The sequence below is a fragment of the Idiotropiscis lumnitzeri genome, chromosome 13 (genome assembly GCF_059441095.1).
Source record: "Idiotropiscis lumnitzeri isolate Australia: NSW breed Sydney's pygmy pipehorse chromosome 13, RoL_Ilum_1.0, whole genome shotgun sequence".
In the NCBI taxonomy this organism is placed as follows: domain Eukaryota; kingdom Metazoa; phylum Chordata; class Actinopteri; order Syngnathiformes; family Syngnathidae; genus Idiotropiscis; species Idiotropiscis lumnitzeri.
Genome location: NC_142403.1, coordinates 19,550,816 through 19,574,256, shown reverse-complemented (window position 1 = coordinate 19,574,256; position 23,441 = coordinate 19,550,816). Strand labels below are relative to the sequence as shown.

General features: G+C 44.3%; 1 protein-coding gene across 1 annotated transcript in view; it reads right to left on the bottom strand.

Annotated features, from left to right (window-relative positions):
• The window catches only part of LOC148324956 (heparan sulfate 2-O-sulfotransferase 1-like), a 129,012-nt gene that overhangs the window by 70,742 nt on the left and 34,829 nt on the right, over positions 1-23,441 (bottom strand). The gene's annotated exons all lie outside the window — the stretch shown is intronic.

Below are 23,441 nucleotides of genomic sequence, written 5' to 3'. Positions count from 1 at the left end.
CCCGGATCGGCCTTCCCGCCCTCCTCCCGATGCGCCTGAAGATTTATGGCCTCCCCTCTTCGGAGACAGCTGCCGCCGAAAGACAAACAAATGGTTTGTTTTTTTTTTCCCGCCGCCAACTATCGGTGTCTTGTAAATGTTGAGGCTTGAACCCGTGCAGCACACACAAACACACACACACGGTTTTTTTTCTTTCTCATCGCTTTGTGATGACGATGCGAGGCTGCTGGAAATGAGATTGACACGTCTGGTCTGCGAGGCCAAGTCTTTCTTTAAAAAAAAAAAATATTTATTTCAGCTGAGAAATATTGGGGGAAAAAAATCTCTATTTTATGTTATCAAACGCTGAAAAAAAATATCAAGAGGAAATAGAGGAGGAGGCCCCGAAGGAGGCGACTTGAGTTCCCCCCGAAGGCAACAAAAAGTCATTTTCCACTGAGGTGTGTGTGTGTGTGTGTGTGTGTGTGTTTATTTCTACACTTCCTCTCCTCTGTTTCTTCATACATACAGTTTGGAGGGCTATCATTAAACCAGGTGTGGGGGTCTGGTGGCGTGTGGGGGGGGATAAAAAAAAAAAAAAACTCCATTTGCATTCGTGTCTGACTCCAGGCACTGAGCAATGATACTCTCCATTCAGAGAGCCATTATCGCCGCGGACCCCCGAAGGGGGGGGGGCTCGGTCGTACGCGCACAATTACAGGACGGGCCTCTATCGTGGCCCAACATCTCGTGCAATGCTGGCACAGAACGGGACATTCCCTTCAGGGTTCTTTTTTCTTTGGGGGGGGGGGGGGGGGCTGGGGTCCTGGCATGTAATTGTCCTGGTGAACACTCAATAGCACCTTAAAGCGAGCAGGCAATCTACAAAGCGGAAGGAAGATGCCCGTGGCTACGGGGACCCTAATAGGAACTTCTCTCTCTCTCTCCGGCATAGATAAAAAAAAAAATGGAGAAAGTTCCTTTTATTTATGGCGAGCGGCTGTTTGGGACTGAGGCTATCAAAGCGCACCAGCGCTATTTATCCCGGCAAAAAGGATCGGTCCGACACAGGGCTGAGGGCGCACAGGAAGAGAGGAGGCTAAGAGGGGAAAAGGGAGGGTGGAAATTGTCAGAAACACAAGGTCAAACTCTTTATCTTTTGGATTCATTCCCTTGCGGCTCCTTCTCCTTCTTGCGAGTGTCCTCTCGCCGCGCACCTGGAACTCTTCCGCAAGCGCTTCTCAGATCAACAAAGAAGTCCGACGTGAGGAGTCAGCCTCTCTCTGGAGGAAGAGGAACCTCCAACGTACAAAACTTTGCCGGGATTTTTTTTATCCCATTTTTTTTTTAAGTCATGACTTCCTGGTCAGAATGTTCCGTTTAAAGATCTTCATCATCACTTTTGGGTCATCGCATATTTTTTTTTTTTCTTGGCCAACATTATCACTTCCTGTTCTACTTCCTGCTCAGCACTTCCTGGTCCAAACGCATCACTTCCTGGTTCAGGTTGTCCATCGCTGATCTCCAGATTGTCAAACCCGTTCCAGTCGTCGCTTTCGAGTCGAAAGCGTCGCTTTCTTGTTTGCTTCATCACTTTTTGATTCTTCACTTCCAGTTCATCATGTGGAGGTCTGTGGCATGAAAAAAAAGTCGAAAACTTTGCCAGGTTTATTTTGTCAAGTCCTGATTATTCTCATTAATTCTTGGTCATCTCGTCCCTAGCTTAAAATCGTCTCTTCCTGATTAACTCGACTCAACTGTTTTTTATAGAGCATTTTATCAGCACAAAGACAGCCCCCCAAAATGATGGTAATTTCCGGACTATAAGGCGCACTTGGATATAAGCCATATAGCAACTCTTTTGGGGAATTAAAAAAAAAAACGATTTACAACCCGCACCAGGTTATAAGCCGCAGTTTTCTACATTGAAAAAAATGTTGTTGACTGCAAGTCCAGAACCATTTTGTACTGTGAATGCACAGAAAGGTACAAAAAGCGATTGTTTAAACAGTGCCTTTTAACACAGCAAAAACTTTGCTCATTAAAACAGAACAGACCCAAGAGAAAAAAAAATCGCCATTTTATTTAACGTATTTTATGAACTCTAGAGCGCCCCTGGTGGTGAAAGAAAAATCTGCAGAAAAGCTGCACCGTTCTATTAGCCACATGGTTCAAAATCGAGGAAAAAAGTAGCGGCTTATAGTCCGGAAAATACGGGAATAACAATTTGGTCATCGGTTCCTGATTGGTACTTTTTAGTCTACGTCCTGGTCGTCAGCTCCTGGTTATCATTTCCTGATCTTGGTCTTCACATCCTAGCCGGATGTCTAATCACTTCCCGATCGGGTCGTCATTTCGTCATCCGCATCGTTCACTTCCTGGTCGTCAGTTTTTTGTAGCTCATCACTTCCTGGTGATTGTTTAGGAACCGCGACATCACTTTGGAGCGAAATGAGGTTCTTGAAGGACTCTTTGAAGCTCAGCACGCTTTCGAAGGTGACGACGGGTCGAATGGCGAATGATCCATTCCCATCTATTTCAGTGCCGGGAATGCCGATATCAAAGCCAGTCTGCTCCCTTAGAGGAATTCCCCTCATACTTGGACATGCAAATGAGCCTGGGCTCCTCCACTCAGCCCCCCCCCACCCCCCCCACCTGATTGAGGCGTTCATGGCCATTGCCAGCGTGGGAATTACACAGCGAGGGACGCCGTCCAATTGGACCGACGTCTCCCTGAGCAATTTGCCTTGGCGTCGCTCGCTGGCGTCGCTGTCGGCCATCGTGGCGGCGCCTGGTTTTTATCCGGCAGGATTCCTGGCTGGACCAGCCGGCAACATGGCGGCGGAGCTCAGAGCAGGGAAAAAAAAAAAAAGGGATTTGGGTTCGAGGGGAAGAATGGCGGCGAGATGAGTGTGTCGGTGTTTGCACTTGTTGTCGCTTGTTCTCTTGCTGTTCCTGATCCTATTGCGGCGACACAATCAACGCTTGCAGCCAAAACAAGTTTGCGCCTCCCACAAACAAAGGAAGGAGTATATACATATGATAATCTACCTCAACTATGCTAATTAATTCGCGTGTGTGTCTTTTGCTTGCCTTCGAAAATCAATCACCAAAAATGTGTACAGTCCAACTTGTGTCAAACACGTTTGAGTGAGGAAATCAAAGCAACGTAAGAAGGGAATTAAATGGATCAAATAAATAAATGATTAAATATATCGCACACACACCATGAGCTACGCTTCAACGAGCCGGCGTATTCCAGCAAGTATTAATTACAACGTAACGACACAGTGCAGAGTTAGCACCGACTTGTTGTCCGCGCATCTTTGGACGGAATTTCCAGCCTGTAAAGCGCACCTGTAAATATATAAGAAAAAAATAATAAATACATACAAGCTGCACCCATATGTAAACCGCAGTTTTCTATGTTTAAAAAAATATTAGTTTACTGCATGTAGAGAACGATTTTGAACTGTGAATGCACAAAAGAACAAAAAATAAATAAATAAAAACATCAAGATTTCGTACATTTTCTGAACTCTAAAGCGCCCCCTAGTGTTGAAAGAAAAATCCACAGAAAAGAAGCACTGTTGTATTTGCGGCGTGGTTCCAAATCGAGGAAAAAAGTAGCGGCCTATTGTCCGGAAAATACGGTATTTCGGCTAGTGGTGATCAAAGTTAGCCTCAAGATGTTAGCTTTCAGCTAATGTCTGCTAGCTTACATCAATGGCGCTGCCAGCAAAAGGACGTAAAACAAACGCAGTTATCTACAACGTTTTTTTTTAATTCGTTCTCAACCTGTTTGAGCAACGTGATTTTTTTTTTCAAGCTAGCTTTAACCGTTAGCGACCCTGAAATCACTTTCATGTCTTTCCTTCCAACTTCCTGGTTTATGTTGTCACTGACTGAGGTCCTGCACGAGTGAAAAAAAACAAAGCCTGAATGTTTCATTGAAGTTATTTGGATTTCTTGTAACAAATCAAAATAAAGATTTTTTTCAGATTTTTGCTTTTCCTTTGACGATTGCCCTCATATTTTATATTTGGATAATACACCGGTATGTAAAATCTCTTTGCTGGGTCAGACGGGCTGCCCCGGCACCACTCCCAATTGTAATCCTACTCCCGTGTTGATCAAAAGGAAGGAAGCGAGCGAGCGAAAGAGCGAGAGAAAGACAGTGAGCGAGAGAGTGGAGGCATTGAGCTGACAGCTTGATTGTGATGCTCCTGTCTGATAACTTGGCTAACCTTATCCATCTATTTCACCTCCACCTTGCAGCCATGTCCCCGCAGACCCCTGTTCACACACACACACACACACACAAATAATCAGCGCACACCTCTGACCCCTTTATCGAGTGTCGGTGTTAATCCTCATCTCGGCGCTCGATGCGCAGCGCAATCACACGCACACTCGCAGGAGCCGCAGGAGCTGCAGTTAGTGTCGCGCTTAAGTAGCCCACGGTGAGGCAGTCCGTGCGATAAAGGTGCCACAAAGGGTCAGACGACGCCCGCCTTGGAGCATGGGTGGGGGGGGGGGGGATGAGGGCGAGTCTTCTGGCCTTGAGACGGGACAAAAAGGAGGGGTGGCGAGGACGGGCAGAGAGCAACACAGCGCCGGATAAAAGATGTGAATGCAGGCAGGCCAGAGGTGAGGCTAACGCGCTAGCATGTCGGCCGTGTCGGGAGGATTACTTTTTTTTTTAAATGACAGAGTTAGGTGTGGATTAAGTAAAAGCTGCAGATTCCGTTTTTTTATTATTTGAGAGACTTCCACCAATCAGATTTTGTCAGTTTACATAATCGGCAAATGCTAATTTTATTTGAAGCATTTCTGTTGACTGAACTCAGGCTCGCGTTGCAAACGTCTCAGAGGGGGGAGCGCGTGTCACCCCGGGGAACGTGCTGCAGTCGGTGCGGCAGTAGAATCCATGTTGACTCCCTGATGACTTTAAAACACTTGCCCGGAAAGCGAAGAAAACAAAAATCCGAGCTGAAGTCTGCTCAAGTCTTCACGGCGAATTGGTTTGTTTGGAGGACATTTTATTTGCCACGCCAATCAGTCATCTTGCTTTTCCCACCCGTCACCGCTTGTTTGGCTCCGGGAACCTTTTGCAGCAAGTGCCTCCACGCCGTCTCTCCGGGCCGTCATTTATCTGTGACACCGAGGCTGTGTGGCGCGTGCGTGCGTTTACGAAAGCCAAGGACGAGCCTCCCAGCTTGAAGACGGATGTTTTCCCAACATTGAGGACACGTGCGCCCCCCCCCCCCCCCCTGATGGATGGTCCGAACGTCTGTGGCGGGATGTTAACATAAAAGCCACATTTCAATATGTGACTTATCAAGGCTTTGCAGTTCATCAACAGGGAGAACTTGATTTATTTGCTGCTTTATCAGCGTGGAGTAATTAGACGTTAATAGCAAAACATTTGCAGGCCAACGTTTGATTGATGGAGTGGTTAAACGTACCTCTCTTTGCTTTCAGGACGTGCGACTCGGAATCAAATACAGTAAAAAGACTCCTTCCTGTTAGCTTAGCGGCGAGAGGAATATTTGACAAATCTGTAGAGCACATTTACGTGAACTCGCCTGGCCGATTATGGGTTCCGTCCGATATTTGTCATTTTGCCGATTATTGGCATTGGACTTTTTTTTTTTTTTTTTTACTTTCAAAGCTGATAAATTAAAAGCTGGTTTATTTTGGCTCGCTGAAGCTCACACCTCTCTTTCTCTCTCTCTGCTGTGCTGGTGACCCTGCCTGCAGAAGCAGATTGACCCCCCCACAGCACCATATGATTGGTTCCTTGTGCAATGGGTAGCAGCCAATCAGCAGCAAGCTGCCCGTTTGCTTTTTCATCTCACATGCACTACGGGAGGCAACAGGCAACAGATTTTGCCGAAATTTTAATAAATGTTGTTTAATAAACAAAGATATTTAAACTAAGTCAAGTTTTGGAGTTTTTATCATTCAAGATTTTGACTCCATTTTACAACAAATGAATATCGGCCTCCAATCGGTATCGGCTCTGAAAAAAGCATACCGGTCTCTCACTCGTCAACATGTCAGCCATTAGGATCGTTTGGTGATTTGACTTTCAGGCAGACAAAATTCGTCACACGCCAAGGACGGATCGATCATGTGACTCAGACGGCGTACGGCCATCGGTCAGTCCACCTGCCAATCAATCCAAGCAGCGATAAAATCGAAGCCACCGAACATGTCTCGTTAACAAAGCAGCCCTTCGAGGAGGTCTCTCGTACAATTCATGAATATTTAATGACGCTCTGGCGCACTTGTCTTTTGACAGCGGCGTCCACAAAGACCAATCAAGCGAGTTCAAGTGGATGCGGCGCACTTCCAAGGCGGCGTCTGTCTTTTGTGGCGACGAACAATGCCGGCTGCAGCTCGGGAGGGTTCCTGCGACGCCCCGCAATGTTTCCGACACTTCCCCATCCCCTCCAGGACCGGAGCCTCCGTCAGTCAGGGGGGTCCCTTTGCGGGATTCCGGGTTCAAGGGTCACGCCAGTCAGACAAGACACAACAGAGGGGAAAGTGTTGAGTGATTGTGGGGTGGGGGGGGGATGAAAAGGCTGTGTCATGTCGCTTTTATCTCAAAGAGAAAAGCAGGAAATGGAAATTTGTGTCGGGTGCTGCTTGTCAACTGAAAAGGCAACGGGAGGATCCGAATAAATACGTGGAAGAACAAAGAACCAGGATGGACAAACAAACAAAAATGAAACACTTTTGTCCCCACTCATAATATGAACAGTCGCCCTCAAAGGTCATCCTACCTGAACCAGGAAGTGACTTGCCAACATTTAGATAAAGAAACACAAATTAAACCGGTCAACAATTTTTTTTTCCATCAGAGATGCAAGTAAACTTTTCTAGATTCCTTTGTTTTTTTCCTCTCGTACATCAGATTTTCATTACAATAAAGATAATAAATAAAAAAATTGTTGTCAGTGAACCTCTGCATAACACTATTTTTTTTTATTTAATTTGTTAAAAGTATTCAATGACAATGAGCGCGCCACTGCCACCTACTGTAGTGGAGTTGCAATTACACTTTATACTATGCTCCAAAAAAAAACAAAAAAACCTGCATATCCAAAATGGTAACGCCCCCTCGTCGTCATCTCGCCCGAAACGGAGGCGCTTATGGAAATAAAAGCAGAGGAGGAGGGGAAGGAATAAAAAAAAAAAAATAAAAAAAGAAAGACAAGTTTGAGGAGAAAGAGGCCGCAAAGGGAACGGGAGAAAATATTTACTCAAGGAATTAGTTCAGGATCATTGTGTGTGTGTGTGTGTGTGTGTGTGTGTGCGCACGCCGGGCTCCATTTCAAGGCCCGAGTGGCTCAAGTGGAGCTCCCTCCGGGGCAGGCCTAATTATCACAGGGCGAGGGCCATTAAAATGCTTAACTAACCTCGTTTCTCCAGAAAGGCGCACAGATTAGCGGCAGCCTGCAGCAAAGTGTGGGGAATAACCCCGCTCGGCTAAGACCCTCTTTGATTCTCTCGCTCGCTCTCTCTCTCTCTCCAGGCTCACGACTGGCCTGACCGTGGAAGCTGGGAGTGAGCGGCAGGCTCTTTGGAAGCAGCACCATGTCCATCGGACACTTCATTAGAGACACCTGCAGGACAGGGATCCAGTTTTTGACTCGCAGCTCCAAAGTTCGAAATATTCGGGCCGCTGGAATAACATTTGGGTGCGCTTACTATAAATTGACTTGTTATTGTTGTTCTTTCTCGCCATTTTCACTGTATTTCTAATAATGGGGACGGTATTATAAACAAGTACGGAGGAAAAAAGTCATTTTAACTCATTCACTACTTGCAGAGTAAAAAAAAAATAGATCCTAGACGTCTTAATCCGTCAATGGCAGTAAATGAGTGAACAAGATTGAATTGTAAGAACAATACAGCAAAAGCAAACAATCGATTGGTCGCCAGTAAATCACAGAGGACTGGTCACCAATCAATCTCCTGGCAAAGCCAAACAAACAACTTTGTATGAAGCGATTGGTCATCCACATCATCAACCGCTTTTGCGGCACCGTTGATGTGTTCTACCTCGCGTGATGGAGCGTCGTTTTAACGCCACTGACGCAAGACGGATGATCGGGCTCTGATGAAAAGGACTTGTTTGTTCAGTCACACAAGCACCAGGATGGATGAATGGCACCAGATAAATTACTTCCTGACCCCTTCCTCCAGCGACCGATTGTTTCACGACGCCATCGGAACGAGAAGTCGCGGCGGTCACCGTCCAGTCTGAATTTGCAACCCGTCGTTTGTTTGATTCTGGCCTTGGGATTGTGTGGCGACCAATCATTTGTTCATAAATGCCCTGCAGTCCTCTGGCGACCATTCAATTGTTTGTCCAAACGTGACTTGTACTTTACTAGCGACCTGTCCATCCATCGAATTGTGACCAGTCAATTGTTTGTCAAAATGTGCGCCGCAGTTAACTGACGACCAGTTAGTTTTTGTCTAAATGTGCACCGTCTTCGTTTTTCGATATGTGCCGTGTGATTGACGTGCGGACAAGGTTATTATAGTTTACGAAAACGAATGAAATTGATATTCAAAGCATTTTCATTAACAAAAAAAAAATTAAAATGCGTTTAGAAAAAACTCAAACTAAAAATAATTATGGAGAAAATGTAAAGCCAGAAGGATTCTAATTTAAAATAAAAAAAAATCTAAAAATTAACACATCTAAAAGCTAAAACTAATCACAATTAAAAAAAAAAGTCAAAATAAAATAAAAACAATTTATAATGAAAAAAATTCAAAATATATCCCATCAAAAATATCATAACTGCTGACGACCAGTTTGTCTCGATGGCCCACGTTTATTCGCAAGTGCCGTGAGATTAACTGCCGACCAGCCCAAACTTCTTATTTTTTAAACACGAGCCACGGGATTGACTGACTAAATCCATTGTCGGCCTATTTGTGCCACACGAGGCCCATGAAGATCTGAAATTAACCCTTCGGGGGCCCCAAAGTCTTGCATTTGTGTCAATAAATTCACTTGCCAGCGTCGGAGAGAGCGGTCGCATTGCATTCAAGGCCTGAAATGTGGAACTAATGTGCGTGAAACCGCAAAAAAAAACTTATTTTGGCTGTGGTGTCCACGGGGGAACGCCAGCGTGGCTCGCTACACCTCCGACGTCTTGTTTTTGTTCTCCAGCTCCTCTGATGCTCCGATAGTGAGTGACGCCTCCAAGTGGCGACCTCTCCGATTGTAAAAAAACAAAACAAAAAAAACCCAACAACACAAAAAAACAAAACCGTCGCTGTCAGAAATCCTCCGGCGGCTCCCGAGACGACTGCGCGGAAACAAAGATGTCATAAGCTAGCTTAGCCGCTATCGCGCCTTTGCACTACATCTCCCCTGACGCCTCCTTCACAACGCCCTCCATTTATTTATTCAGTTATTTTTTTATTAAGCATTTTCTAAGCCTAAAAAAAAAAAGACCCACGAAAAAGGATTATTTGGAGAAGACAATTAGCTGCGGACACTAATTCATGCAGATTGAGTTAGCATGCTTCCATTTTTGCTGCGTGGCGAGGCGTACACGAGAGGATGCAATCGCACAACAGCAATAAAAGTCGTTGAAAAAAAGAAATATGAAATTATTTCTTTCACATCATATTCAAATTTTTTTTATGAATAGATTCAACTCGGATTGTTCCATTCAACCTAAAACACACGCAAACACGCGAGGATAAAAATAAATTCTACTGTAAAGAAATCCAAAAAGACAACAGAAATAATGTGGTTGCACAAGTGTGCACACCCTCAGGGTCACTGTTGAGAAACATCACTTCACATCCACACTCGTGTCAAAAGGAAATCAACACACATTTGCAACCTTTGAGTGACTTTGCGAAACCCAAAAATAAAGTTCAGCTGTTCTGTTCCGTCTCAAACATTCTGTGCCGAAAAATGATTTCCATTTATTTTCATTTTAATTAAGGATGGGCGACTACTGTTAATATTTATCGGTATCGGGCCTGTATCGGCCTTATTTTAAGGTATGGAGGCTGCCGATACCGATTACCGATAAGTAAGGGAAAAAATTCTGACATTGAGTAAAGTTTTCCTCCCTCCCTAAACGAGGCTTGCACCGCCACAATTTTTGCAAGTGTTCCCCGGTCCGTTGTTCATGGCGCGTTCGCTGCAATTTACTGGCGACCAGTCTGTTGTGTGTCGATTTGAGCCGACAGCGAGCGTATCGTCGTTTGCCGAGCACAAAAATGGCGAAATTGCCGTCCATCCAGTCCTTCGCCTACTTGGTATTCTCGCCGGAGAAACAGTTTGAACCGGCGACCCATCATCTCGCCGACAGACGAGATGAGATAACTTGTTTTTTTTTTCCTGCTCTCCTCAACAGGCGCTATTAAGTGGCCGTCTTTTATCCGTGCGCTCGGCATCCCATTCCAATCCGCCCTGGCGGGTCACAAAGTGTCGGTGGCTCTCGTCCCGCCCGGCGCCACCGCCCAATCACTTTGCCGTTTACAATGGCTGAATGGACGCCGCTTGCTTTGTCATTTAAAGTGCATAAAAGGGGGCAGAAATTGATTTTGATTGTCGATCTTCATATCTAATAAAGCTCAGAGGAGCTTCCTTTCTTCATTGTCTGAATGGTCGCTGAATGATTTTCAATAGGCAGCTCTCTGTGTGTTTCATGCAGAGCGGCTCTTCGCTTGGGGGGGGTTGGGGTGGAAATATATTCTTTTATTATTCCTCATTTTTCCACCTTGAGGAGGTCCTGTCAGAAGCCGACATCAGACTGAAAGTTGTTTGTGATATTTCTCAAATGTCATTAACGGAGGAAACAAAAATATGAGAACATAAATAAAAGGAGCAGCTCTCATGACATGACGTCATCATGCAACAAGTGAAAATGAATGAAATCAATTCATCTAAATATGTAACGGATGAATGGATGAATTTGTTTGAATAAAATATTTTTGAAACAGTAAAAACAAGTCCAGTTGCAAACACTACATATTATAACAATATTTATTTTAATTCTATTCAATTCCGTTTTCAAAATCCAATTAAATTGAAAATTTTTTTTAACACAATATGATTATTATTTAAATATTCTAATATTATAAATATTTTAAAACTAATATAAACTACAGCCACATTGTTTTTTCATTATATATATTTTTTTAAGCTAAGAGTCATAAATAAATAAATAAAACTTTTTTTAAAGTGAAAAAAGAATATTTACTGTTTACTGTTTACTGATTAATCCGTTCCAAAAAAAAATCTAAATCTAAAATCGAAATGTACAAAAACTAAGGAATATTTCACCATGGGAAATAACGTCAATTCAATTCCAATTTTTCAATTCCAAACACTCAAAAGGTATGGACAAAAAAAAAAAAAGCATTTAATATTATAACTATAACTGAACATATAAAAAATGGCCGATAAGATGGCAAAATGGAAATCAAACATCAAATTTACCTTTCTTGAATGTAACATTTAAGAAGATTCAGACAATCATAGAATTTGGATGGTCCAGTGCACATGAAAAAAAAAAAGAAAATTTAACCGAATTTTATTTTATGATGTCAATGAATAAAATAATGTGCATATGAACTGAATTTTAAATTCATTTAAAATGATTGAAATTAGTTTTAAACTCATTCACTACCAGCTAAAACGGATTAGAGCCTTTGGAAATGAATGGTCGCAATCATTTGAATAATAATTTGATTTGAATTTAAACCGTAGAAACAAACGCTCACCGTATGAACGTAAAAAGCAAATCAAAGCTTTGAATGCAGAAAGTCGAGGAAATCGAACGCTCGCGAATGTTTACGTGAGAAACATTTGTTGTAACAACGAGTCGCACATCAAATTAACGACTCTGCCTTTAAGACATAAAATAATGGAGATAAAAAAAAAAAGAAAAAGAATATCGCTCGAGTGAAAAATTAAACGATGTTCCTGCTTGTTTATTAATGTAAACGTTATGCAGATGCGCCGCTCACCTTCCAGGCGAGGGGGGGGGGGTGACACAAGGGCGGGAAGAAGAAGAAAAAAAACCCAACAACACAAACAAAAATTTGTTTTCACGCAAACATGATTAATTATTGCACGAGTAATCCGCGCACACTTGTAAAGACTTTTCAGGCCAGATTAGGCGCTTCAAAGTGGCAAGCATGATAGATGGCGACGTTCTGAGAGCGCCAGATTAAAAGGTCGCCGGGAAAAATTGGCAAAGTTGGGGTGAGATGCAATCAACGCAACATCTACGACACCCCCCCCGCCCCCCCTCTGACGCCCTGATGATTATGGAAATCAACATATGGCGGCCACGTAAACACTGGGGGCCGCGTTTAATCAAACTTCAACAATTACAAGACACGCAAATGATATGCAAAAAAAAAAAAAAAACGTAAGAGGGTGAAAACAAGCCGGATTGTTATTAATGATCGCGACTGGCGCTAATTCTTGATGTTTCCTTTTCACCGATAAGACTGATTGCCCGCTTGAATCGCTTTCATAACAAGGCCGCAAATAAACAAGCCACATGGCGCAGGCACAGGATCGTCAACACCGAATGAAGCATTTCACGGAAGTTTACACGCGATCCTTCCATTTGAGTTGGAACCGACGATGTTAAAAAAAGAAAAAAAAAAAACATCTCCCCATTTGACCCGCCGAAACTACACAAATGCTTTTTTTTTTTTTATTTTGTTATTATGTTGTAGTTTGATTAATAACGAGACAATTTTGAAAGTTCACCTGGCCAACGCCAGTTTCACTTTTCAAATTTGCAATAAAAAAAAAAGGAAAAAAAAATTGGCTGCTCTACGCCCACGACGCGACACTGTGTCGTGTCGGAAACGCCCCGATTCAAACTGGATCCTTCTCATTGGTCGATTAACGGGACCCTTCTCTCAAAAACGGGAAATTGCGACCAAATTTGAAAATTCAGCCCCCGAAACCTGAAATTTGGGAGCCACGTCTATCATCAGGAGACCGACAATTTATTTATTTATTTATTTTTTTGCCTCCTTTAGGTCCGATGCCTTGCGCTTGGCATTCTGTTCCACACGGTTGCGTAAAATGACACCTAAGGTTCTATAAAGGCTTCACAGTAAAAGTATAAGGATGCAAAAAAAGGCTCTCTGAGGATACTTCAAAAAAAAAAAAAAAAAAAAAAGAATGATGCAACACGATGCTCCCGACCAATATATCGTATCACGATGCATACGAATAGATTGTATAATAATGCCGAAAGATCCGATTTATAAGACAAAGTTATTTCCTTGCCTGTGACAGCGTCGGCAAGATGTCCCGGACGTTGATTTTTTATTTTTTTTTTTGTAGTATTTGGATGCTTTAATGACACGTGACACCATCCAGGTGTCTGTCTCCATATCTGCACTGATGTCACTATTACTCACGTGCACACACGCGCGCACGTGAGCACGCTATCGTGCTCGATCACGCCGACCGGAATAAACAGTTTGTGGACCGAGCCAAAATCCATTTGCAAAACCTGCAAGGAAAAATAGAATCCAACACTTTATTGTATTTTATTTTTATTGACTTTTTTTGCACACTTTTCGGTCACGCGGGTTAAGTGAAAAATACAGCAAGGGAATATATTAGCTCCTGAAATCTGTTTATGCCACACTGGCAACAATCGTATAAATATTAAACATGTGAAGTAAGGAATATATAAAAACATTTGAATAATAATAATAATAACAAGTGCAAGTGCTCAACATCGCTGGATGACTTATCACATGATGATGGAGCCTTTTCTCCGCAAAATGAATCCTCCTTTTGATGAATGCTAAATGCTAATAGCGCAGCAGCGCATGAATCCAAAGTAGGGCTTGAAGAGTTTCACAAGCTTCTGTTCGGGTTGCAATCACGAGTTTTGACAACGGTTTAGGGCAGGGGTGGGCAAACTTTTGGATTGGCGGGCCACAATGGGTTCGAAAATTCGACAAAGGGGCCGGACCAGGAGTGTTTCGGTCACCTCACCTCATCGGGAGAAAAAAAAAATTAATTTAAAATTAAAATGAACAAAAGCATTACAACAAAATATCTGTGTTTGAAAATAAAACATGAACAAGGTTTATGATTTTTTATGATTTTTTTTCAAGTTTGGCGGGCCAGCTTAAAAGGTTTAAGGGGCCGCATGTGGCCCCCGGGCCGCAGTTTGCAAAACAGGGCCATGAGGAACTATTATGGGTTCATTCTTGGATTTCAAGTGTGTTAGTCACAGAAACTTGGATTAGGGTTTTAAGTCAGGTGCTCAAATTAAATTCCCAGTTAAGTGCACATCGTCCATTAAGAAAACATTTGAAAAAACAAAAGATATTCCACATTTAAAGGAACGACAACAGTCGTGTGAAGGACTTGAAATCCTTTTCCTCCTCACTTGATTGTGGATGAAGCCCCCAATAACACCCCCCCCCCTCCTTTTAAAGTTATTTCCTATCCCGGCTTTGAGCAATCTGTTTGTTTGAGGGCAGCATTAGATGTGACCAGCGTTTTATTGTGACATAAAACCCGCATTTCTTCCAGCGGCAGATTAAAAAGAAAAAAAGAGAACGCTTAATAAGAAAAGCTGTCAGCGGTGCAAAATGGCTGACATAATCCGTTTATCCTCCCAGCAATAAAGATATTTGGTCCTTGGGAGTCTATCTCTCCTCTCGTGTTATTTGGCCCAAAAAACATTATCGGCCGCGCATTCACATGGATTAACAAGTCATACGGGAGATAGAAAAGGAAATGACAGTTACGGGGGAAACGGGCCGTCGTCACGTGTTGGCACGCGCGTGATCGCTGCCTAATGAACGCACGCACGGACGCGTGGGGAGGAGCGGTCGCCGCAGGTGGACAAAAACGGACGGACACGGGGAGCGATGCATTTGGAGCAAGTGGTAAGGCAATGAAATCACGTGACGTGCGACATTTACGGCAGGGGGGGTCAAACTCATTTTTGTGGCCGAGCCACAAATCGTAGTTGTGGTTTCCCTCAGAGGGCCGTTATGAGAATCAGAAGCCAGCAAGTCATTGTTTGTTCAACAATTCTTCCATTTATTTCAAATGGGGAGGATTGCGAAGAAATAAATGACAAAATCTCCGATCTTAATCTTGTTAAAAGTGAAGAAAAACAGCAAATTGACGGACACGATTTGCCCTGTGCGGGCCACGTAAAATGAGGTTGTGGGCCAGATCTGGCCCCCGGGCCTTGAGTTTGACAGCCGTGATTTAGGGTTAACGTTTCAAAACCAGGGATAGGGCCACGCATTTTGGTTTCAAATGAGGACTTCAAGACAGAAGTGCGTCTCAAATTTGGGTTTCAAATTGAATTTTCAATCAAATTAGGATTAGGGTGTCAAATCCAGGTGTTGAATATGAAAATGGGATTTCAAACCAGGATTAGGGTTTCAAACAGGGGTTACATTTTGTTTTTTTAGATTTAGGGTTTCAATCCAGGTTAGGGTATCAAATTTGGGGGTTTTTTTTCGGACTGGGCTAGGTTTTAAACAAGACTTTCAATTTAGGGTTCCATTTTCAAATTAGGATTAAGGTTTGAAATTAGGGTTCGATAGAAAAACAATTTTGCAACGAAACCCAAGGAGGTCATAAGCGACAAAACTTCCGTCTCGCCGGGGTCCCGCGTGACTGACATATGACACGAGTGACATGGTCAGGGGGTGTCGGCGAGCTTTTCGGGACCTGGCGTGCGACTTGGAGAGCAATGAGGGTGGGGCGGAGTCCCGTTTGAGTGGCGGGCGGTGAACTGGCACAACACGGCGTTTAATCACATCGCTTTTGGCCGCTAATGAAATGTGATTATGTCGGCCAAGGCGGCCAGGGTGGGATATTAATATCTGCCGAGATTATGCATGAAAGCCCGGTGTGTAATTTAAACCCCACCACATCCCGCACCCCCATTGGCATGCTAACCGTTACGAGTTCATCATTAGCGCGCAACGTTAGCATCTCCATTCGTCTGCCGGCGGCGGCGTGATGATGAATGCGCCGCTTGATTCATTAGTTTATCATCAAGGTGAGTTTAAGTCATTGCGGAAGATCCATCACGAGCCGCGCCGTTAACGGCGAGCCGCCGCTGGCGGGCGGCGCACGTTTGGTGGCGATCCTCACTTATGCCGAGTCGTCATCCAAACTACGCCAAACCACGACGTGAAAAGTGGTGGGAATGTGTTGGATTTCTATCAAAGGTGTGATTATGCCAAATGAGCTCGTTTGTGGGCCGCCTTCCTTCCTGATTGAGGCCTCATAGCCATCACGAGACGCGATCGCGTCGACCTGCGCGGCTTCTATTTTGTTTGATATTTCAAATAGTGTAATTTCTTTTGAAATCTGCACAACAAACACTCAGCCAAATCTAAATTGAAAGATCGAAATAAATTTAAAAAAGCGACATACGAGCCGCAGTTTTCTATGTTGAGAAAAATAAAGCGCCCCCTACTGGTGAAAAAACAATCCACAGACAAGCCGCACCGTTGTATTAGCCGCATGGTTCAAAATCGAGGAAAAAAGTAGCGGCTTATCGTCCGGAAAATACGGTCATATAAAATAATAAATATAAAAAGTGAAATATTAAAGGACAAAGTTTCATAAAATCGTCATATCTGCTTGTAATTCATCAGCGTATTGTTGTCAGCGTTATTGGCTTAAAAACAATTCCATATCAGTCAAAATAATTTGAACTCTAAATTCGATTTAGTTGAGGTATTTTTATGCAGAATAATAATATATTGTCAAATATTACTTTTTTTTGCAAAAAAAAAAAAAAAAGAAGGTCTCGGAAGCTGGAATGGATTGACGGCCTTTCCATTAATTACAACGGTGAAAGTACATTTGACGCCCGTCGGTTTGCCGCGACGTCCTCATCCCGCCGCGAATCCGAGCGTCAGCAAAAGCGCCGGCGTGCGATTCATCAGGCCCGCCATCGCTATTCATGGCCGCCACGTCGCCCTGAAGCGGCAGCCGGCGAGGCCGAGGCCGACGTGAGTTATGTGCGCTGATTGTCGCCGGACGCCGTCGTCGGGAGCGAAGCGCTCGCAAAGTGCTCCCCTTGCAAAGCGCCCCCCCCGCCGCTCCGTCATAAACAACTCTGGAAGTAAGCGCGCCGCTGCTTAGCCGGCACCTTTGCAGCCGGAGCGGCTCCTAATTTAGCGCCGTTTAAATCTCGGCCACGAGTGTTGTTGTTGTGAGAAATGCCGGCTTGCAAATGTCTTTTATTGAATGCTGACTCGGTGAGATATGCCGGAGGGGGGGGGGGGCGTAATATGTCCCCGTAGCTTTATCTTGTAATAGTAAAAGTGCATTCATGTTGGTGCGGCGGAGGAAGCTGTGAAAGGCTGAGAATTGACTCGATTTGGGATTGCGGCCGACTCCAAACGCGGGTTTTCACGCAAAAGATGAAAAAGACGCGTAAGCCTGCCGCTTTATCGCAATCCATCGTAAGAAGCGGCGTGCTGGTAATTAAGGACTTTTCCAGCTGGGAATTGGGAGAGCGGTCAAGGTGTGGGCTGCTTTTCGACGCACAATGTACGAGCTTGAGTGAACGAGTTGAAAAAAAAAAAAGTTAAAAAAGCGGCACGCTTAACGTGATTTCATACCTTTTCCGAGGCGTCTCCTTGTGCGAATCGAAGCTGAGTTGGCAGAGCTCACAACAAACTCTCCAAAAGTTTCTTTGTTAGCCGCTCCCACTGGGAATTTTTTTTTTCTTTTTTTTTGGGAATCGATAAATAAAAACGTGTGAATGGAAGAATTTACACCCTTTGGCTTTCGTTGACATGATAGATACCTTTTCAACGTCGTTGCTTTCAGGAAGACTTTTGGAGTCGAACTGTCCCGTTTATGAGTCGGAGTGTGTCCTACGCAAGTCTTGCGTTGAGCGAACACGACTGATTTGGGACGCTCGAGAAATAGCCAAGATCCAAACGGCCGAGCCCCTCCAATGTGCAAGAAAATATGTGGCCCAAGAAGTCACGCGTTCACGGCTCCAAATTTCAATTCAGCGCCAAAAGAATGTTTCTTTCATGCCTTTTCCGACAAAAAGTCTCGGCGGGATCCTGGTAACCGACCCGGTACAGAACAACTTTGCAATCAAAGACCAACGCCTGACGAAGCGACGGAGCAAATTCAACAACTGACTAGTTGTCTGTCTAAATGAGTGCTTCGGACTTATTGTTAGTTAGAAAACAATTTTGGGCAAGGAGAGCGCCACTGCCAACTAGTGGCGTGGAGGTGCAATTACACGTCATTGTAGTACAGCGGAATGCTGAGTGCGATGCTGAGGGGGGCGCGTGTGACCCCGGGGAACATACTTTTTTTTCCCGTCGCACTACAATGACATGTAATTGCGCATCCACTCCACTAGTTGGCAGTGGCGCTCTCCAATTTACAAAATAACTGACTTTGTACTTAACTATCTGGCGAGCCGACCAACTTCCTGACAAACAGATCGACAACCAACCAAATGACCGACTGACACCCATAAACTGTTAATTTAACAAAGTTACAAGAAAACAGACCAACTAACCAATCCACCAAAAAAAAAAAAAAACGATTATCGAGCTAACTGCCTCCCTAAATCACCAACTAACAGATTGACCGTCTCAATGACTAATTAGCTACACATACTGAAACTAAAGAACAAAATAACTCACTTTTTTATTTTGGAAAAAAAAAAATAAATAAATAAATGAAAAAATCTCTCTCCTGTTACTTTGAATCTGGCACCACCACATCCGTATCCGAAGCCTTTGTCCCATACTTTCGGACACGCCCTCACTTTGTACCGCAGCATAAAAACTCTCCAGTGCGTTTGAAACAATCCAGACAAAAACTAAAGAGTCATTGTTGCTGACAAAAAAAAAAAAAAGAAAAGAAAGAAAGAGCCCAAATTGTCTGGCGGTCTTTGTGGCAAGACAAACGTCCTCGCCGCCTCGCCGCCTCGCCTCTCGCCGGCCGTCTAATGCGTCCTAATCCGCGCTCAAGACAGACGCCGGCTGCGCGTGTGAAAGAAATATCTCTTTGCTTCTGCTGCCTCACTTCATTATTTTTCTTTCTTGTCACTTAGCGTGATGGGTCGCACACAGGCGCCCGGATGAGCGGCCAAGACACAGTCGCAGGGGCCTTAATCTCGTCTTTAATGCGCGACTTCAGAGATGTCATTTATCTTGTGACTGCAGCAGGCGTCCGCCAAACTTTATCTCTAATAATATATTGATGGATTAAAGGGGTCAGGCAGGAGAGCAGGCAGGAAAAATTGCTTATTGACATCAAAATACAGTGCACCCCCCCCCCCGCAAACCCCGCACCTCCAAACCTTGATAAACATGGGGAGGGCCCATAGAGGAGGTAAGAAGGAGGAGGAATTGAGTTGTGACCATTGTGAGGCTCTCAGAATGATAAAAAAATTTTGAATAAAAAAAAAACAAAATAAATCATATAAACTCTCCAAGCGGCCGCCCAAAAGTGAGAAAGTGAGTTGGTTTCCACGTTTATCTCGACGCAAACTCCCCTGCACTGCAACCGCCCCTCGGCGCAAACGCAGACGCGGCTTATTAGAGGCACTTAAGCGGCGAAAGCAGGAAGTGGAACGCGGAGAGCGACACAAACGCGGCAGCGGTGGGCTTCACTGGGACTGTAAATGAGACGTGCGGCGTGTCACACAGCTGGTAAATGACAAAGACGCGTTCAAGGCAACGTCACATAAAAATGGCCATGAGAGGACCCGGGAAGAAATTGCGATGCTGAAGGGGAGGCGCGTGCGAATCTAGGGAACATGCTTTTTTTTCCCCCGTTGTACTCCAATTAAGTGTAATTGCACATCCAGTCCACTAGTTGGCAGTGGGAATGCGAGTATTAATTTTATTGTTCTGCAACGGAAATGTGATTATTCAGAGTTGCGGTGGAGTGAGTGGTGGGGGGGGCGCAAATTGTTTTTTTCTTGCTAGGGGGGGGGGGGGGGGGGCGTGCCTGCGTGGCTTTTCTCCGGGTACTCTGCTTTCCTCCCACGTTCCAGAAAAAACAAAAAACATGCATTTCTTTGTGTGCCCTGCGATTTGCTGGCGACCCGTTCCTGGTTGACCCCGCCTACTGCCCGTCAGTTATTTGTAGGGTCGTGTCGATGGTTCTTTGGCTTGTCTGACTCTCACTCAGTTAATCATCTGTTGAATAGAAAAAGTATGAGTGTAAAAAATGGCAAATGTCCTCAGAATACTTGGATGATTTGATCCATCAAAGTCGGAGCCATATTTTGGCACATTAGCCAGTTTTTGCAAGTCACTGTCGTCATCTGTACATGTAACTTTGTAAGGATAAAAAAAAAGAAGCAATAAAACAGAATGATGTGCAGTTCACAGGCCGTCCAAATGTTTGATTCGCTAATAAAGTCATGTGGCGTGTGAACATGTTTAATTTGTCTGCCGCGACAAGTAGACCCCTAAAACCTCTGACTAATCGACGGGATTACACCAGTAAAATGACATTTTTATAGCTTAAACTCCCGACTACCTGGACCAGCAGATATTAGCAGCCTATCTGCGCGCTAAGTGCTTATTAGCGTCCTGATGCTGTAAGTCGGTCGAAGCCGCCGCTGATAGGAGGCGGCTCGGCCGGGCGACATGAACGCCGGCGGATTAGCACCGGACTTAAACGCCGTTATTGGGAGTTCATGTGACGCCGGGGCGACTCTGTATTAGCCGAGTTGTGCCATCCTGACCGGCCGCTCGTATACGTGATGCCCCACCGGCCTCACAAGCGGTCTCCTTTCAACAGCTCATTACAATTATGCTTTCAAACTGCCACCAAGAAATCAACTGAAGTCTCACTTCAATTATCGCGATTATGGTCGGTGAATATAGAGATATCGATATCATGATATTTAACACAATTGATGCACCTAAAAAAAATGACTTTTTTTTTTTTCCAATGAAAGAATTGAGAAGGATTTCCATGCAGCAAAAGAAGCTAACTCATATTCTTAGCTTTCTTTAATTTTTAATTAATTGTAATAAATATTTCATATATAACAATATCATAATTTTTAATTAATTAATGTAATTTTAATTTGAGTTCAACTATTGGATGGCGATGCACATTTCAATTTGTGTCCGACCGCTCAAATTCCGATTTCACTTCCATAAGAAATGTAATGCACATCTTCGCCATGGGCCGATATCGCGATATCCAATTTTTTTTTAGATATTTTGTGCAGCCCTAGTTGACACTTGGTTGGTTTGACACCCGGTTTCTGTTTGGTTATTTTTTCTTGGGCACTGGGTTGTTTTTTTTAGGGTTAGTGTGCATAGTGTTGGAAGGGGTAGCGGTTGTGATCAGGGTTCTTAGTGTCAAATGAAAAGGTCAGAGTGAGGATAAGGGCTCTACTCCCACATGAAAAAAACATTGATGACATTTTTACAATTGTTTGAGATCTTAAAAAGTGTCTGGACTGCTGCAAGGAGGAGGGGCTAGGGCAGTGCTTCTCGGCCCCCCCACCACATACTCTCTGCTGCAATAAAAATTATAGCATTTTTGTTGCAAAACAAACCGACACCGTCGAGTTAATACTCGCTACGCACAAAGGGCAAGGAGAGCGCCACTGCCAACTAGTGGAGTGGAGGTGCAATTACACTTGATTGTAGTATGGTGGAAAAAAAAAAAAAAAAAAAAAAAAGAATGTTCCCCAGGGTCACGCGCGCCTCACAATTTGAGAAGCACCAAGTTAAGGTAGGTTTAGGAATTAGGGCGCTCAGGGTTAGGGCGCTTAGTGTAAGGTAGGGAGTTAGAGTAAGCGAGATTCATCTTTTGAAGTCAACGCGGCCACTTTGTCCTGACGTCAATTAAATTAGCCACAAAGATGCGTCCACTTGTGCCGCCTGCGCCGCCGTGAACTTGACACGGCGGCGGGCCTCGCATACCGCCTCCTTTCACCGGACAATTAGGAATAAAGTGAGGGCAGAGCATTCTGAACAGCCGCCTTGTAAAAAAATCAATTAAATCCTTTCTGGAGATAAAAGGCAGCCCGCTGAATGAAGGCCATTCATTTGGGCCCGCCATTCAGAAACAAAATAGCCAAGGTCTCTGTGTGGCGCGCAATTATATTAGATCTTCCTCATTCTCGCCTCGTTTATCTTTACTTGGGAGCCCCCCCCCCCGTGCACTCTCACATTAGCGCTTTCATTCGTCCTTTGAGAAGAAAACATCCACGCTTATTTAATTTCACGCAGGTCCGCCTAAAGCGAGGTGAGATCAGCGCATTCTGAAGGTTTCGTCCTTTTCTCCCCGCCGCCGATTGTTAACCGGACGCGTTGCGGCGACTTGAATGCGAGCGATGAGCTGTGTTAATGGCCAAATGGCGCCTCATTCAAGCGCGCCGCTCAAAGAGCGCCAGCTTTTCGGCTGCCGGCGGCGCCATGGGCGAATTAAACGCAATTGAACCGCACGCGACCTAAAATACAGTCATCACTTTGAATTCTGAGTCCAAATTAAACGGCGACATTGTCCAAAGTTTAAAAAAAAAAAAAAAAAGGCCAAAGAATGTGATTCCTACTTTATCGCTTGAACGACCTTGTTGAAGTACGCAAAACTTGCTTTTTTGTGGAGTTTTAACCTGTTTGCGTGCTGACGGAACGTTGCCAAATGTGAATTCTACAAGGAAACGGATTTTTTTTCATCATATTAAAATGTGACAAGTGACTTGAATGAATGATTACTAAATGTTCTTCATGTCTGGAAATTTTTTCGCACAGAAAACTGGCATAGTGGATTTCGGTTTGGGTTCGACGAATCGACCCAAAGGATTCAGAATCTGCAACTCGTCCTGGAAAGGAGGAGGCTGGCACTGATTCCACCTGCAAACATGTCGAGAACCGGGGCGTGGTTTTTCCCTGACCAGGACGAAAGGGCCTCTCCCCCGGTGGCCTCGTCTCGGAATTCCTTACACGGCTTACGGTTTGGTTTTACTATTAAAGTGGTTAGCATAGTTTAGGACAGGCGTGGGCAAACTACGGCCCGGGGGCCACATGCGGCCCATTAAACGCCTTAATCCGGTCCGCCGAACTTAAAAAAAAATGTAATGGTTACTAAGGTTACTTTAGAGCATAGGTGTCAAACTCGGGCCTGCGGGCCAAATTTGGTTCGCGGCAAAGTGAGGGAGTTTGTTTTATTTTCGGGATCAACAAACATAAAAGTGCAAAAGAAACGTCCATGCTTTTGTGCTTGGCAGAGGTAACAAATCTCAAAGCACTTATTGTGTTGTGTCTCACATGAGAAGATTTTTTTTTTTTCTTTTTTTAAGAAAACAGCCACCACGATGCTCATCAGTCACCGCAGAAAGGCGGCCATAAACCGCCATGCAGACGCCCAGTCACCTGAAGGACGCGCGCCGCTCATCACCTAATCCCCCACCGGACAA